The sequence below is a fragment of the Capricornis sumatraensis genome, chromosome 16 (genome assembly GCF_032405125.1).
Source record: "Capricornis sumatraensis isolate serow.1 chromosome 16, serow.2, whole genome shotgun sequence".
Taxonomy (NCBI): Eukaryota; Metazoa; Chordata; class Mammalia; order Artiodactyla; family Bovidae; genus Capricornis; species Capricornis sumatraensis.
In genome coordinates, this window is record NC_091084.1 from 4,385,861 (window position 1) to 4,403,543 (window position 17,683).

General features: G+C 40.6%; 1 protein-coding gene across 3 annotated transcripts in view; it reads right to left on the minus strand.

Moving 5' to 3' along the window:
- GRIA4 (glutamate ionotropic receptor AMPA type subunit 4) overlaps window positions 1-17,683 on the minus strand; it is a 630,202-nt gene that overhangs the window by 374,235 nt on the left and 238,284 nt on the right. The gene's annotated exons all lie outside the window — the stretch shown is intronic.

The following is a 17,683-nucleotide window of genomic DNA, read 5'->3' on the forward strand; positions in this document are numbered from 1 at the left end:
CTTGGACTTCCCTTGTGGCTCAGCTGGTAAAGAGTCTACCTGCAATGCAGGAGACCTGGGTTAAATCCCTGGGTTGGGAAGATCCCCTGGAGAATGGATAAGGCTACCCATTCCAGTATTCTGGCCTAAAGAAATCCCCCTGGAGTCGCAAAGAGTCGGACACAACTGAGCGACTTTCACTTCACTTCACTTCACTTCACTTCATATAAGGAATTAATGGTTTTTACATTTTAAATGTCTAGAGGGGAGAGAGTGAAACAAAAATAAAACATTTGGCATATGTATATTATATAAAATTAAAATTTAAGTGTCTATAATATAGTTTCATTAGAACTTATAATTGGTCATTCATTCATGTATTATGCATCAGTGGCTTCTTTTTGCTAAAACATCATTCGTGACAGAAACCGCATTGCAAAGACTAAACTGCCTGCTATCTGCCTCTGTATAGTAAAAGTTTGCTAAGCCTTGGCATTCATCTCCCTCCCTCATTAGGTAAGGAACAATGAACACAGTGTAAACTTTTCTTGGCATATAGTATAACAAAGCACTTAAAGCCAGGAGTTTGTTGACTACCGAGGCTTTGGTCTCTCATTGACTGTTATATGACTTTGGGAAAATTATTTAAACTAAGTTTTAATTATTCAGAGACAAAACAAAATAATAATTCTACTTATCTTTTGGGTTTGGAGAGAATTAAACATATAACATACATAGTAGATAACAGTGCAGAATGACAGTTGTAAAGTGAAAAAGATATGTAAAGTAAAAAAAAAAATCTAAGAATACAGGGAAAAAAAATTATGGCATAAGATATATTTGACACATACATGCCAAAAGAAAATTTACATATTAGCTATGTTAAAAGATTGAAAAAGAGGCCTTAAGACAAAAAGTATCATTGAAGAGAGAGAGTTTCATTACACAGTATAAAAAAGGTTCAATTTCCTAGGAAGATGTTAAAAATTCTAAAGTATTCTATATTAAAATAAATCACATATAAAGCAAAAATCAATAGGAATACAGTAAGAAATTGAGAAATCTATGAGCACAGTTGGAGGTTTCTATGTACATGTCTCAAGTTAGTCAAAAATTTAATAAAAACAGAAATTTGAATAAAATATATAGTTATTATATAGAAATTTACAGCAAAAAATGGAAAGTATCTTTAGGCTTTATGGAATATTATTAAAGTTGTACATGCATTGGAACATGAAGAAAGTTCTAAAAAGTTTAAAAAATTAGTATCACAGAGAACACATTTTCTGCTAGAATTCATTAAGCACTTCACACAAATGCATTTTATGTATCTTAACAAGTGTGACACAAGGAGAAATGAAACATTTGAATGATGTTATTGACTCATGAAAGAAGTTGAAGCATAGTTAAAAAGGTTTTTCAGACTTCATGCCTAAATATTTTAAGACATGTTTTATCAAACATTTGAGGAAAAGTTAGATTTAACATACAAACACATGCAGAAAACAGAAAAAAATAAAGAATATTCTGCAACATAGTCTAGAAAGCCCTCATAACCTTGCTTCAAAATTGAATGTGTAACTACATGTGTAAAATGAGGAGGTGAGTAAGTGCATGAAAGTTGCTCAGTCATGTCTAACTCTTTGCGACCCCATAGACTGTAGCCCACCAGGCTCTCCTCTGTCCATGGGATTCTTCAGGCAAGAATACTGGAATGGGCTGCCATGCCCTTCTCCAGGGGATCTTCCCAAACCAGGGATTGCATAAGGGGGTGCTGTGGTTTTATTCTCCGCCACTTCTTCCTGTTAACTGTTAAACACTTAGGACACCTGACTGGAGCTTAAGTAGCCACCATGGACCTGTAAGTGAAGACACATGTTAAGGATGTTGTAGCACCAATAATAGAAGTCTGATTGCTAAAATATAATGGGGCTTCCAGAGGAGTTATGTAATAGCTCCATGCTGCTGCTGCTGCTGCTAAGTCGCTTCAGTCATGTCCAACTCTGTGCGAACCCATAGATGGCAGCCCACCTGGCTCCTCTGTCCCTGGGATTCTCCAGGCAAGGATACTGCAGTGGGTTGCCATTTCCTTCTCCAATGCATGCATGCATGCTAAGTCACTTCAGTTGTGTCTGACACTGTGTGGCTCTATGGACAGCAGCCCATCAGGCTCCTCTGTCCACGGGATTCTCTAGGCAAGAGTACTGGAGTGGGTTGCCATTTCCTTCTCCTAATAGTTCCATAGTATATGTATTTCATATATATATATATATATATAATGTGTGTGTATTGATATATAATATTATTCTGTGTTTGTTTTATTTGAATCCTTAACTATTCCTATTTCATATACTAGCCAAGATAGGAAACAGTTTCTAGTAATCTTTTGTGGCACTTTCTTTAGAAATATCACACTTCACACAAGTATCTCATAAATTATTCTTTCCAAATATGTAGGAAGTATTTGCAAGTTCAATGTACAATTTCTGTATACTTTTGAAGATTTTAAAGCACAAAAGTGACAATCTGTGATCTGTGTTGTAAGTAATTCACCCTTCCAAGTGAATGGAAGATGGATTTAAGAAGAACAGTGTTGGAGCCAAGGAGAGACATTGATTGACGTAGGGGAATGAAGAACACTTGAGCAAAGTCTCCACTACTATTCTCCTCAAATCTTTCTTCTGTGCACTTACATAGAAAAAAGGATGAATCTGACATCTTTTTATGTAACACACATTTGGCAAGGTTGATGATTGGTTTGGAGAAGAGAGGAGCAAGTCTAGCACGCAAAGCAGAGAACCACCTTCTATGATAGAGAATGTATGAAGAGGAACATGTTTGAGGGGGATGGTGGGAGATTCACTCTTACAAAGCTGAGCTTTTAGATACAAGTGGGAAATTCAATAGATGCCAGGTAAACGTGTCACACATGTGAAGACGAGACCATAAGGTTCATTGATTTGTATTTATTGAGTATGACTAAATAACTGGTCCAGTCCTTGCTTAGGGAAACTCAGTGAGTAAGACAGAATTCCTGCTATTATTGAACTTAAATAATCCAATGACAAAGGCATAGAATTAAACAAAGATTTAAATATCAGGTTTGATAGAGATAATAAAGGGATTCCCTGGTGGCTCAGATAGTAATGAATCTGCCTGCAATGCAGGAAATATGAGTTTGATCCCTGCGTTAGGAAGATCTTCTGGAGAAGGGAATGGCAGCCCACTCCAGAATTCTTGCTTGGAGAATTCCATGGACAGAGGAACTTGGCAGGCTATAGATCATGGTGTTACACTGAGTCAGATATGACTTAGCAGTTGAGCACAATAGAGATAATGCAAAATACTATCAGAGTACATGAAAGAGAGGTTAACGCACTAGAGGGTAGATGTAGATGTAGAAAGAGTTCTTGAATCTATTGTAGTTATGTTTATACCTGAAGGAGGAATAGGAGTTATTCCACAGATATGCAATAAATGTCTGAAGTTGAGGGAATGGCATTTGCAGAGTTGTCAAGGCCAATGAGAGAACTTAGGACTCAAAATCTTTAAAAAGGCCATTTTCGCTGGGGCTTGGTATTTCAGGAGAAGTGGACTATATAATGGTGTGTGAGAAACAATCAAGAGATGTATTATAAAGTATCACTTAAGGAATTTGAGCTTTATTAAAAAAGTAATATTAAAAATCATGAAGTAAATTCTAATCAAGAATGGAAATTTACAGAGGCAAAGTGGCTGAGGCAAGACCCCATGGGGGAATACCAGCATTTTAAGAGAAGTTAGAAGAAGTCTATGAAGGAAATGAAAAATAAGAAATCACAAATTTATGATTCAGTCATCAATTTAGCATTTATAACCAGAAGTGTCTTATTTATTGCTGTTATTGTTGTTTAGTTGCTAAGGCATGTCAGACTCTTGGTGATTCCGTGTATTGCAGGATGCCAGGCTCCTCTGTCTTCCACTATCTCCCAAAGTTTGCTCAAATTCATGTCCACTGAGTCCATGATACTATCTAATTATCTCATCCTCAGTTGCTCCCTTCTCCTTTTGCCTTCAATTTTTCCCAGCATCAAAGTCTTTTCCAATGAGGTGGCTCTTCACATCAGGTGGCCAAAGTATTGGAACTGCAGCTTCAGCATCAGTACTTTGAAAGACTATTCAGGATTATCACCTTTAGGATCAACTGGTTTGATCCCCTTGCAGTTAGTTCAAGGGACTCTCAAGAGTCTTCTCCAGTGCTACAATTCAGAAGCATCAATTCTTTAGCTCTCAGACTTCCTTATGATCCAGCTCTTACATTTGCACATGACTACTGGAAAAAATCATACCTTTGATACATGGACTTTCATTGGCAAAATGATGTTTCTGCTTTTTAATACACTGTATTGGTTTATCAAAACTTTGCTTCCAAGGAGCAAGCGTCTTTTAATTTCATGGCTACAATCATCATCCACAGTGATTTTAGACTCCCTCAAAATAAAATCTGTCACTGCTTCCTCTTTTCCCCTTTCTGTTTGCCTTGAAGTGATGGGACCAGATGCAATGATCTGATTTTTTGAATGCTGTATTTCAAGCCAGTTCTTTCACCCTCATGAAGAGGCTCTTTTGTTTCTCTTCACTTTCTGTCATTAGAGTGGTATCATCTGTGTATCTGACGTTGTTATTTCTCCTGGCAATATTGATTATAGTTTGTGATTCCTCCAGCCTGGCATTTCACATGATGTACTCTGCATATAAGTTAAATTAGTAGGGTGACAATATACAGCCTTATCATACTCCTTTTCCAATTTTGAACTGGTCTGTTGTTCCATGTCTGGTTCTACCTGTTGCTTTATGATCTTCATACAGGGTTCTCAGGAGACAAGTAAGGCAGTATAATATTCCCATCTCTTTAAGAATTTTCTTTATAAAAATTTTTATCTCATAAGCTACTATCTTATAATAAAACTTGTCTTATAAAATATTGTATAAAAATTAACTAAACACCTTTGATTGATGGCTAATAATATTAAATTTATAAGTATTTATAAGAATCTAAGCCTAAATTATTATAGTATTAGTATATATATTATTGGACTTCCCTGGTGGCTCAGACGGTAAAGTGTCTGCCTACAATGAGGAAGACCCGGGTTCAATCCCTGGGTTGGGAAGATCTGAAGAAGGAAATGGCAACCCATTCCAATATTCCTGCCTGGAGAATCCCATGGATGGAGGAGCCTGATAGACTACAGTCCATGGGGTCGAAATGAGTAGGACATGAATGAGTGACTTAGTGACTTAATTATACTAATTAATAGCTAGTATATTATTACTACCAAAATAAAAACAGTAACAACAGCAACAACAGGGTGACTTATATAGTTATATGCAGCTTTATATATAACTTTATTATCACTTCACGTATAACTCATAGTAGCCTGGTAGATTTGATTATTAATATTATATTTCAGTCTAAGAAATTGAGATCTAACTGTATTAAGGATCACCTAATAAGTAACAACTAATAATTAACACAGGCCAGGGGCAGAGACCCTGAGGAGCCACCTGGAACCCGAGGCCATGGGCGGCAGCTGGGAGGAGCCACCCACACCCGAGGCCAGGGCCGCCTGCCAGGAGGAGCATTCCGAGGAGCAGTGGCTGTGCAGGGGCAGGAGGGCCTAGAGGAGATATCCCACGTTGAAGGTCAGGAACGGTGCTGGTAAGGAGATACCCCTCGTCCAAGGTAAGGAGCAGGAGCTGTGCTTTGCTGGAGCAGCCGTGAAGAGATACCCCACGCCCAAGGTAAGAGAAACCCAAGTAAGATGGTAGGTGTTGCAAGAGGGCATCAGAGGGTAGACACACTGAAACCATACTCACAGAAAACTAGTCAATCTAATCACACTAGGACCACAGCCTTGTCTAACTCAATGAAACCAAGTAATGCCTGCGGGGCAACCCAAGACAGGCGGGTCATGGTGGAGAGGCCTGACAGAACGTGCTCCACTGGAGAAGGGAATGGCAAGCCACTTCAGTATTCTTGTCTTGAGAACCCCATGAACAGTAGGAAAAGACAAAATGATAGGATACTGAAAGAGGAACTCCCCAGGTCATTAGGTGCCCAATATGCTACTGGAGATCAGTAGAGAAATAACTCCAGAAAGAATGAAAGGATGGAGCCAAAGCAAAAACAATACCCAGCTGTGGACGTGACTGGTGATAGAAGCAAGATCCGATGGTGTAAAGAGCAATATTGCATAGGAACCTGGAATGTCAGGTCCATGAATCAAGGCAAATTAGAAGTGGTCAAACAAGAGATGGCAAGGCTGAACGCTGACATTCTAGGAATCAGTGAACTAAAATGGACAGGAATGGGTGAATTTAACTCAGATGACCATTATATCTACTACTGCGGGCAGGAATCCCTCAGAAGAAATGGAGTAGCCATCATGGTCAACAAAAGAGTCTGAAATGCAGTACTTGGATGCAATCTCAAAAACGACAGAATGATCTCTGTTCGTCTCCAAGGCAAACCATTCAATATCACAGTTATGCAAGTCTATGCCCCAATCAGTAACGCTGAACAAGCTGAAGTTGAACGGTTCTATGAAGACCTACAAGACCTTTTAGAACTAACACCCAAAATAGATATCCTTTTCATTATAGGGAGTGGAATGCAAAAGTAGGAAGCCAAGAAACACCTGGAGTAACAGGCAAATTTGGCCTTGGAATGCAGAATGAAGCAGGAAATAGACTAATAGAGTTTTGCCAAGAAAATGCACTGGTCATAGCAAACACCCTCTTCCAACAACACAAGAGAAGACTCTGCATGTGGACATCACCAGATGGTCAACACCAAAATCAGATTGATTATATTCTCTGCAGCCAAAGATGGAGAAGCTCTATATAGTCACCAAAAACAAGACCAGGAGCTGACTGTGGCTCAGATCATGAACTTCTTATTACCAAATTCAGACTTAAATTGAAGAAAGTAGGGAAAACCACTAGACCATTCAGGTATGACCTAAATCAAATCCCTTATGATTATACAGTAGAAGTGAGAAATAGATTTAAGGGCCTAGATCTGATAGATAAGAGTGCCTGATGAACTATGGAATGAGGTTCATGACATTGTACAGGAGACAGGGATCAAGACCATCCCCATGGAAAAGAAATGCAAAAAAAAAAAAAAAAAAAAAGGCAAAATGGCTGTCTGGGGAGGCCTTACAAATAGCTGTGAAAAGAAGAGAGACGAAAGGCAAAGGAGAAAAGGAAAGATATAAGCATCTGAATGCAGAGATCCAAAGAATAGCAAGAAGAGATAAGAAAGCCTTCTTCAGCAATCAATGCAAAGAAATAGAGGAAAAGAACAGAATGGGAAGGACCAGAGATCTCTTCAAGAAAATTAGAGATACCAAGGAAACATTTCATGTAAAGATAGGCTCCATAAAGGACAGCAATGGTATGGACCTAACAGAAGCAGAAGATATTAAGAAAAGGTGGCATGAATACACGGAAGAACTGTACAAAAAAGATCTTCACGACCCAGATAATCATGATGATGTGATCACTAATCTAGAGCCAGACATCTTGGAAAATGAAGTCAAGTGGGCCTTAGAAAGCATCACTACGAACAAAGCTAGTGGAGGTGATGGAATTCCAGTTGAGATCTCTCAAATCCTGAAAGATGATGCTGTGAGAGTGCTGCACTCAATATGTCAGCAAATTTGGTGGCCACAGGACTGGAAAAGGTCAGTTTTCATTCCAATTCCAAAGAAAGGCAATGCCAAAGAATGCTCAAACTACCGCACAATTGCACTCATCTCACATGCTAGTAAAGTAATGCTCAAAATTCTCCAAGCCAGGCTTCAGTAATACATGAATCATGAACTTCCTGATGTTTAAGCTGGTTTTAGAAAAGGCAGAGGAACCAGAGATCAAATTGCCAACATCCGCTGGATCATGCCAAAAGCAAGAGAGTTACAGAAAAACGTCTATTTCTGCTTTATTGACTATGCCAAAGTCTTTGACTGTGTGGATCACAAGAAACTGTGGAAAATTCTGAGAGAGAGGGGAATACCAGACCACCTGACCTGCCCCTTGAGAAACCTGTATGCAGGTCAGGAAGCAACAGTTAGAACTGGACATGGAACAACAGACTGGTTCCAAAGAGGAAAAGGAGAACGTCAAGGCTGTATATTGTCATCCTGCTTGTTTAACTTCTATGCAGAGTAAATCATGAGAAACGCTGGACTGGAAGAAGCACAGGCTGGAATCAAGATTGCCGGGAGAAATATCAATAACCTCAGATATGCAGATGACACCACCCTTATGGCAGAAAGTGAAGAGGAACTAAAAAAACCTCTTGATAAAAGTGAAAGAGGAGAGTGAAAAAGTTGGCTTAAAGCTCAACATTCAGAAAACGAAGATCATGGCATCTGGTCCCATCACTTCATGGGAAATAGATGGGGAAACAGTGTCAGACTTTCTTTTTTGGGGCTCCAAAATCACTGCAGATGGCGACAGCAGCCATGAAATTAAAAGACTCTTACTCCTTGGATGAAAAGTTATGACCCACCTAGATAGCATATTCAAAAGCAGAAATATTATTTTGTCAACTAAGGTCCATCTAGTCAAGGCTCTTTTTTTTCCAGTGGTCATGTATGGAAGTGAGAGTTGGACTGTGAAGAAGGCTGAGCACTGAAGAATTGATGCTTTTGAACTGCAGTGTTGGAGGACTCTTGAGAGTCCCTTGGACTGCAAGGAGATCCAACCAGTCCATTCTGAAGGAGATCAACCATGGGATTTCTTTGGAAGGAATGATTCTAAAGCTCAAACTCCAGTACTTTGGCCGCCTCATGAGGAGAGTTGATTCACTGGAAAAGCCTCTGATGGTGGGAGGGACTGGGGGCAGGAGGAGAGGGGGACGACCGAGGATGAGATGGCTGGATGGCATCACGGACTCGATGGACAGTGAGTCTGAGTGAATTCTGGGAGTTGGTGATGGACACGGAGCCCTGGTGTGCTGTGATTCATGGGGTCGCAAAGAGTCGGACACGACTGAGCGACTGAAATGAACTGAACTGAACTAATAAGTAACACAGCTTGTTTTTGAATTCATGCACTTAACATTACAGTCTTTGGGCTGTCCTCCACGGGCAAAATCTGGGCTATATAACTGAAATAATATTGGAATTATTTCTATTTGAGCATTCAAGAGATTATCAGAGCTATATAATAGATTAAACTAAGGAAGTTATATCTTAGAACTCTTTCCCGTTGCTTCACACAGTAAGTTACTGCTTTCTATAGTTTTAATAGCATATATGTTATAACATGGCAAATAAACCATATAAACACATTTGAGTAAAGCTCACCTCTGATATAAGTGTTACATTGTAAGGATTTTAACGTTAATTGTGCATTGTCATTGCATGCACATTTTGTTTCATTTTTATAATAGAAGGAAAATTAATTGAGACAGTGTATATAATCTTGAGGCCCTGTCTTCAATCAGAACAGCTAATTTTTCCTTTCAGATCTTTAATTAAGGAACATTTTTTTAAATGAAGAATTTGTCAGGAAGTTGCAACTCATTTTCCAACTTACTGCTTTAGAAAGTTATGGGTCAGTGAAAAGGTGGAACCATAGAAAGTTTATGCAGCTTGACCTTTTAAGATAAAACAATTGCTAAATTGTTATACACACATTTCATCACTTTGAGGACTCTCAAGAGTGTTCTCCAACATCAGAGTTCAAAAGCATCAATTCTTTGGAGCTCAGCTTTCTTTAAGTCTAAATCTCACAACCATATATGACTACAATAAAATTCATAGCTTTGACTAGGCAGAAATTTTTCAGCAAAGTAATGGCTCTTCTTTTTAATATGTTGTCTTGGTAGGTCATAGCTTTTCTTCCAAAGAGCAAGCATTTTTTAATTTCATGGGTGCAGTCACCATTTGCAGTGATTTTGGAGCCTCCCACCTCCTCAAATGAAGTCTCTCACTGTTTCCATTGTTTCCCCATCTATTTGCTGTGAAGTGATTGGACCGGATGCCATGATCTTAGTTTTCGGAATGTTGACTTCTAAGCCAACTTTTTCACTCTTCACTTTCACTTTCATCAAGAGGCTCTTTAGCTTTTCACTTTCTCCCATAAGTGTAGTCTCATCTGCATATCTGAGGTTACTGATATTTCTCCCAGCAATCTTGATTCCAGCCTGTGCTTTGTCCAGCCAGGCATTTTGCATAATGTACTCTGCATATACGTTAAATAAGCACGTTGACAATATACAGCCTTGACATACTCCTTACCTGGTTTGGAACCAGTCTGTTTTTCATGTCCAGTTCTAACTGTTGCTTCTTGACTTGCATACAGATTTCCCAGGAGGCGGATAAGGTGGTCTGGTATTCCCTTCTCTTTAAGACTTTTCTAGATTTTGTTGTGATCCACAGTGAAAGACTTTGGCATAGGCAATAAAGCAGAAATAGATGTTTTTCTGGAACTCTCTTGCTTTTTCTGTGATCCAGTGGATGTTGGCAATTTGCTCTCTGGTTCCTCTGCCTTTTTTAAATCCAGCTTGAGGAAGTTCACAGTTCATATACTGTTGAAGCCTGGCTTGGAGAATGTTGAGCATTACTTTACTAGCGTGTGAAAAGAGTGCAATTGTTTGGTAGTTTTAGCATCTTTGGCATTGACTTTCTTTGAAATTGGAATGAAAACTGACCTTTTGCAGTTCTGTGGCCACTGCTGAGTTTCCCCAATTTGCTGCCTTATTGAGTGCAGCACTTTCACAGCATTATCTTTTAGGATTTGAAATAGCTCAACTGGAATTCCATCACCTCCACTAGCTTAGCTTGTAGTGATGCTTCTTAAGGCCCATTTATTTCACACTCGATTGGTTCTAGGTGAGTGAATACATCATCGTGGTTATCTGGGTCATGAGATCTTTTTCTGTATAGTTCTCCTGTGTATTCTTGCCACCTCTTCTTAATATCTCCTACTTCTGTTTGATCCATACCATTTTTATCCTTTATTGTGCCCATCTTTGCTTGAGATGCTCCCTTTGTATCTGTCACTTTCTTGAAGCAATCTCTAGTCTTTCCCATTCTATTGTTTTCCTCTATTTCTTTGCATTTTATCACTAAGACTTCTTATCTCTCCTTGCTATTCTTTAGAACTGTGCATTCAAATGGGTGTATCTTTCCTTTTCTCCTTTGCCTTTCACTTCTCATCTCAGCTATTTGTAATGCCTCCTCAGACAACCATTTTGCCTTTTTGCATTTCCTTTTCTTGGGGATGGTCTTGATCACTGCCCCCTGTCCAAAGTAATGGATAGTTTTTCCATCCATAGTTTTTTAGCCACTCTGTCTATCAGATCTAATCTTTTGAATCTATTTGTCACTTCCACTGTATAATTGTAAGGGATTTGATTAGGTAATACCTGGATGGCCAGTGATTTTTCCCTACTTTCTTTAATTGAAGTCCGAGTTTTGCAATAAGGAGTTCATGATCTGAGCCATAGCCAGTTTCCAGTCTTGTTTTTGCTGACTCTATAGAGCTTCTCCATCTTTGGCTGCAAAGAATGTAATCAATATGATTTTGATATTGACAATCTGGCAATGTCCATGTGTAGAGTCATCTCTCTTGTTGTTGGAAGAGGGTTTTTGCTATGACTAGTGCATTCTCTTGGTAAAACTCTGTTAGCTTCTGCTCTTCTTCATTTTGTACTCCAAGGCCAAATTTGCCTGTAGTAATCCAGGTATCTTCTGATTTCCTTGTTGTTCATTCTAGTCCCTTATAATGAGGAGGACTTCTTTTTTGTCAGGTGTTTGTTCTAGAAAGTCTTGTAGGTCTTCATAAAACCTTTCAACTTCAGCTTCTTCAGCATTACTGGTTGGGGCATAGACTTGGATTACAGTGATATTGAATTGTTTGTCTTGGAAATGGACAGAAACCATTTTGTCATTTTGAGATTGCATCCAAGAACGGCATTTAGGACTCTTTTGTTTTCTATGATGGCTACTCCATTTCTTCTAATGGATTCTTGCCCACAGTAATAGATATAATGGTTATCTGTATTAAATTCACCCATTCCAGTCCATTTTAGTTCACTGATTCCTAAAATGTTGATGCTCACTCTTGCCATCTCCTGTTTGACCACTTCTAATTTGTCTTAATTCATCGACCTGACATTCCAGATTCCTATACATAATTCTTCTTTTCAACATCAGACTTTACTTCCATCACCAGTCACATCCACAACTGGGCATTGTTTTTCCTTTGGCTCCATCTCTTCATTCTTCCTGGAGTTATTTCTCCACTCTTCTCTAGTAGCATATTGGGCACCTATGGAATTGGGGAGTTCATCTTTCAGTGTCATATCTTTTTGCCTTTTCATATTCTTTACAGGATACTCAAGAATATTGAAGTGGTTTTCCATTCCCTCTTGAATAGACCACATTTTTTCAGAACTCCCCACTATGACCCCTCCATCTTGGGTGGCTCATTGTTTCATTGGGTTAGACAAGGCTGTGGTCCATGTGATCAGTTTGACTTGTTTTTTTGTGACTGTGGTTTTCATTCTGTCTGTCTTTTGAAGTATAAGATAAGAGGCTTATGGAAGCTTCCTGCTGGGAGAGACTGACTCTGGGGGAAACTGAGTCTTGTACTGATGGGTGGGCCATGCTTAGAAAATGTTTAATCAGATTTTCAGTCGATGAGTGGGTCTGTGTTCCCTCGCTGTTGTTTGACCTGAGACCAAACTTTGGTGGAGGTAATGAAGATAATGGGACCTCCTTTAAAAGGTCCCATGCAGGTACTGAAGCACTCAGTGCCTCTGACCCTGAAGTAGGCCACACCAACCCTCACCTATGCCAAAGACTTCTGGACACTCACAGGCGAGTCTGGGTCAGTCTCTTGTGGGGTCACTGCTCCTTTCTCCTGGTTCCTGATGTGTACACGATTTTGTGTGTGTGTGCCCTCCAAGAGTCTGTTTCTCCAGTCCTGTATAAGTTTTGGCACAAAACATTGCACACCAGGAGACCCCACAGAGACTAAGCACGACCTGTCTTTGAGTGTTTGAGTGTCTTCTGTGGAGGTATGGGTCAGCAGTGGCCTGCTGCAGGGGCAGGGGCTCTGGGTGCCAGACCTGGGTGTGGAATAAGCCATCCTGGAAGAGATCTCCATTAAGCCCACCATAGAGCCACCAGAATTGTGGTGAGGACTTCCAATATTGTTAAATTGAAGGAGTGAGAATGGACCTTCTTGTCTTTTTTCTGATTTGAGAGAAAATCTTTCTGTTCTAAATGATAGTCTTGTTGGATAATGTATCCTGTCAGTTTGTGCTTAGTTGCTCAGTTGTGTGTGACTCTGCAACCTCTTGGATGGTAACACAACAGGCTCCTTTGTCCATGGGGATTCTCCAGGCAAGAATACTGGAATGAGTTGCCATGCCCTTCTCCAGGGGATCTTCCCCACAAAGGAATTGAACCCAAGTCCTCTGCATTATGGGAGGATTCTTTACCATCTGAGTCACCAGGTAAGCCCAAGAGTATCCTAGGTTGCAGGTTTCTACCTCTCAGGACTTAGAATATATACTACCATTGCCTTCTGGCCTGCAGATTTTCTGCAAAAAACGTCAGCTAATAGCCCCATGAAAGTTGCCTTGTATGTGGCTTTTTCCTCTTGATGCCTTTTATAGTCCTATTTTTAAATTATGCCATTTTAATTATGTGGAATCTTGGTGTGAGCTGTTTTCATTCATCTTGTTTGGAACCCTCTTTGCTTCCTGTATATTTCTGACTCTCTTCCCTTTCTCTACTTCTGGGACCTGTAATGTGAATGCTGGTACAATTCATGTTGTCTTAGAGCCCTCTTAAATCGTTCTCATTTTGTTTTTTTAATTGTCTTTCTCTTTGCTGTTTTAATTGGGTGATTTCCATTAGTCTGTCTTCAAGATCAGTGAGGAGTTCTTCTCTATCATCTAGTCTGCTGACAATTACTTCTAATGTGTTTTTCATTTCAGTTATTGAATTATTCAATTCTAACTGCTTCTTTTTTATATATTTTCTAGTTCCTTGTTATAATTCACACCAAACTTCCCTATTTAGTTAACATTTTTATTACCACTCTTTTCCCTAATTCAGTTAGCATCCTTATTCTAATGCTTTGAGCTCTTTATCTTGCAAATTATTTGTTAAAATTTTTTGTTTGTTTTTTCTTGCTCTTTCAATTGAAACCTGTCTTCTCATTCTGTTTAACTTTCTCTTACTTTATGAAATTAAGTGAAGTGTTTACCTATTGCAGTCTTGAAGGAGGATGTCTTCGTGTGGGAGTGTCTGTGTATAGTTTGCATGTGCCCAGTGACTTTGTTCCCTGGTGGCTCAGACGGTAAAGCGTCTGCCTACAATATGGGAGACCCAGGTTCGATCCCTGGGTTGGGAAGATCTCCTGGAGAAGGAAATGGCAAGCCACTCTAGTACTCTTGCCTGGAAAATCCTATGGATGGAGGAGCTTGATAAGCTACCGTCCACAGGGTCGCAAAGAGTCAGACATGACTGAGCGAATTCACATCAATGACTTTGTTGGTAGAGCTGGATCTGATATGAACACAAAAGACTTGCCTTTTCCTAGGAGGTGCTGGTAGCTATCACCTTGGAAGGAAGTGGGCCTTAACATGCAGTGGCTAGACCACAGTCAGGTGTAGCTGGGGAGTCTCCTATGCTCAGTGGCCTTCACTGCCCTATCTGTGTTGGAGGTGGGTCCTAAGTTGGTGGAGCATAAATTCTGATGGTTAAATCCTAGATGGCTGCATTCCCTTTAAGTGTATGCTCTGCTATCCTCTAGCACTTGTGCTCTCACCCCTGAGGAGAGCAGTGCTTGGGTAGAAGGGCTGGTGTGGGAGGCCCACATGAGTCTGGGCATGGGCTGTGGCAGTCCCACCATAGCTGGAACCCCAAGGTGGCTCTGATACACTGCCTGTGTAAGCACCATCACAGCTTCCCTTGCTCCGCTCAGATGCAGCTCAGATCCTGAGCTGCCTTTGTCCCTCACAACTGAGCTACCCCCAGCTGCAGCAGCCTTCACCCCAGCATGGAGCTGTGTCCTGAGGCAACTGGGATTGAGGCAGTCACTCAGTTTAGGATAGGGTCTGTGCAGGGGTGGTCCTGGAAAACTGGCCAGTGATCCCATACAGATTCAATGTGCCTTGCTTCAGGAGTGTGTGTGTGCTCCTCAGGAGTGGAGTTTAGGCTTCCGACAGCCTTCCTTCACTGCCACTGGCCCTCCAACCAGCCTGACAGATTCCTCTTCTGTGTCCCTTCTTGAGGGCACAGTCCCAACCTGACTGCTTTTCTTCCACTCCTACCTGATTCTGTGTGGACCCTTCTCACACTCGGTTTGTACACTCTTTCTGCCAGTCCCCACTGGCAGTGTTTGCAGTGAGAACTATTCCATAGGTGGACAAAAATTTTGATGTGACCTTTGAGGGAGGCAAGTTCTGTGTCCTTCAACTCTCTCCCCCACCCAGTTATGTTCTCATTTTCTTATCTATAGACTGAGCACACAGTGGGAATAAGTAACAAAGAAAGAACGTCCAGACAGGTGATCTGTCAGTCAGTCAACAATGTGTGTCTAGTGCCTACTAAGTAACAACTAAATTTTTGTTAATTTATTAACAACTTAATATTCAAATTCAGCTCAAATATTCATGAAGACTGCATAATTGTTTTCTCTGACCTTCCACTCAGGTGTCTGTAACTTTTCAAATGAATGTTCTAAAGGCTTTTTGCACCACAAAATCAATGGTAGGCATCTATATTTCACCCTAGAATTTCTTCATTCTGCCATCCCATTATTATTTTGCTGCTCCTGGCTCTGCTTTTTTCTTTGACTTCCTTTGTTTTAGCTTCATATCATTATTCTTTGCTAATCTCTGCCTTGTTTGGCAGTCCTATTCTGATTCATTCTCCTTGCCAGATTTCAGCATTCTTTCAACATTTAACTTCCAGTTCAGTTCAGTTTAGTTCAGTCTCTCAGTCGTGTCTGACTCTTTGCGACCCCATGAATCACAGCACACCAGGCCTCCCTGTCCATCACCAACTCCTGGAGTTCAGTCAGACTCATGTCCATCGAGTCAGTGATGCCATCCAGCCATCTCATCCTCGGTTGTCCCCTTCTCCTTCTGCCCCCAATCCCTCCCATCATCAGAGTCTTTTCCAATGAGTCAACACTTTGCATGAGGTGGCCAAAGAACTGGAGTTTGAGTTTTAGCAGCATTCCTTCCAAAGTATTCCCGGGGCTGATCTCTTGCAGAATGGACTGGTTGGATCTCCTTGCAGTCCAAGGGACTCTCAAGAGTCTTCTCCAACACCACACTTCAAAAGCATCAATTCTTCAGTGCTCAGCCTTCTTCACAGTCCAACTCTCACATCCATACATGACCACAGGAAAAACCATAGCCTTGACTAGATGGACCTTTGTTGGAAAAGTAATGTCTCTGCTTTTGAATATGCTATCTATGTTGGTCATAACTTTTCTTTCAAGGAGTAAGCATCTTTTAATTTCATGGCTGCAATCACCATCTGCAGTGATTTTTGAGCCCCAAAAAATAAAGTCTGACACTGTTTCCACTGTTTCCCCATCTATTTCCCATGAAGTGATGGGACCAGGTGCCATGATCTTCATTTTATTAACTTCTAGTATTTGTCCTCAAATTTTCATTCTATAGCCAGGAAAAGTGGGAGATGACAGATAAATGTGCACCTCTTTTGACTTCTCTCACAATGAAAAGAGATTGGACACAAACCCTCTTTATAAAAATACCCACCAATATTCCTTAATTCTATCCACTCATCTCTTAGTCAAAGAAGGCAATGACACCCCACTCCAGTACTCTTGCCTGGAAAATGCCATGGATGGAAGAGCCTGGTAAGCTGCAGTCCATGGGGTCACTAAGAGTCAGGCACAACTGAGCGACTTCACTTTCACTTTTAACTTTCATGCATTAGAGAAGGAAATGGCAACCCACTCCAGTATTCTTGCCTGGAGAATCCCAGGGACAGAGGAGCCTAGTGAGCTGCTGTCTATGGGGTCACACAGAGTTGGACACAACTGAAGTGACTTAGCAGCAGCAGCAGCACCGCTTAGTACACTTCTCCCCTTTCTAGCCCACAGTAGTAACAGCCTATAGACTCTGGGTTAACAAGAACAGGGAATAAACATTGCATGCATGTATGCTAAGTTGCTTCAGTTGTGTCCAATTCTTTGTGACTCCATGGATTGTAGCCCACTAGGCTTCTCTGTCCATGGAATTCTCCAGGCAGGAATACTGGAGTGGGTTGCTATGCCCTCCTCCAGGGGATTTCCTGACCCAGGGATCAAACCCTCATCCCTTAAGTTACCTGCAGTGGCAGGCAGGTTCTTTACCACTAGCGCCACCTGAGAAGCCCCAATACACTTTGCAGTAACAACCAAAGGAGAGGCTATTCAGGGAGCAGGAAATGCATTGCCTTTTTCTGATCACACTAGTTCCTGTTATCCTAGGCTTTACTCTCCATGGTTTCAGCAACATTTAGTCAACCATGGCCCAAAAATACTAAATGAAAATATGTAGAAATAAGCAGTTTATAAGTTTTAAATTGTGTGCCCTTCTGAGAAGCGTGATGAAATCTCCTACTGTTCCTGCTTCATTCTGCCTGAGATGTAAATCCTCCTTTTGTCCAGCTAT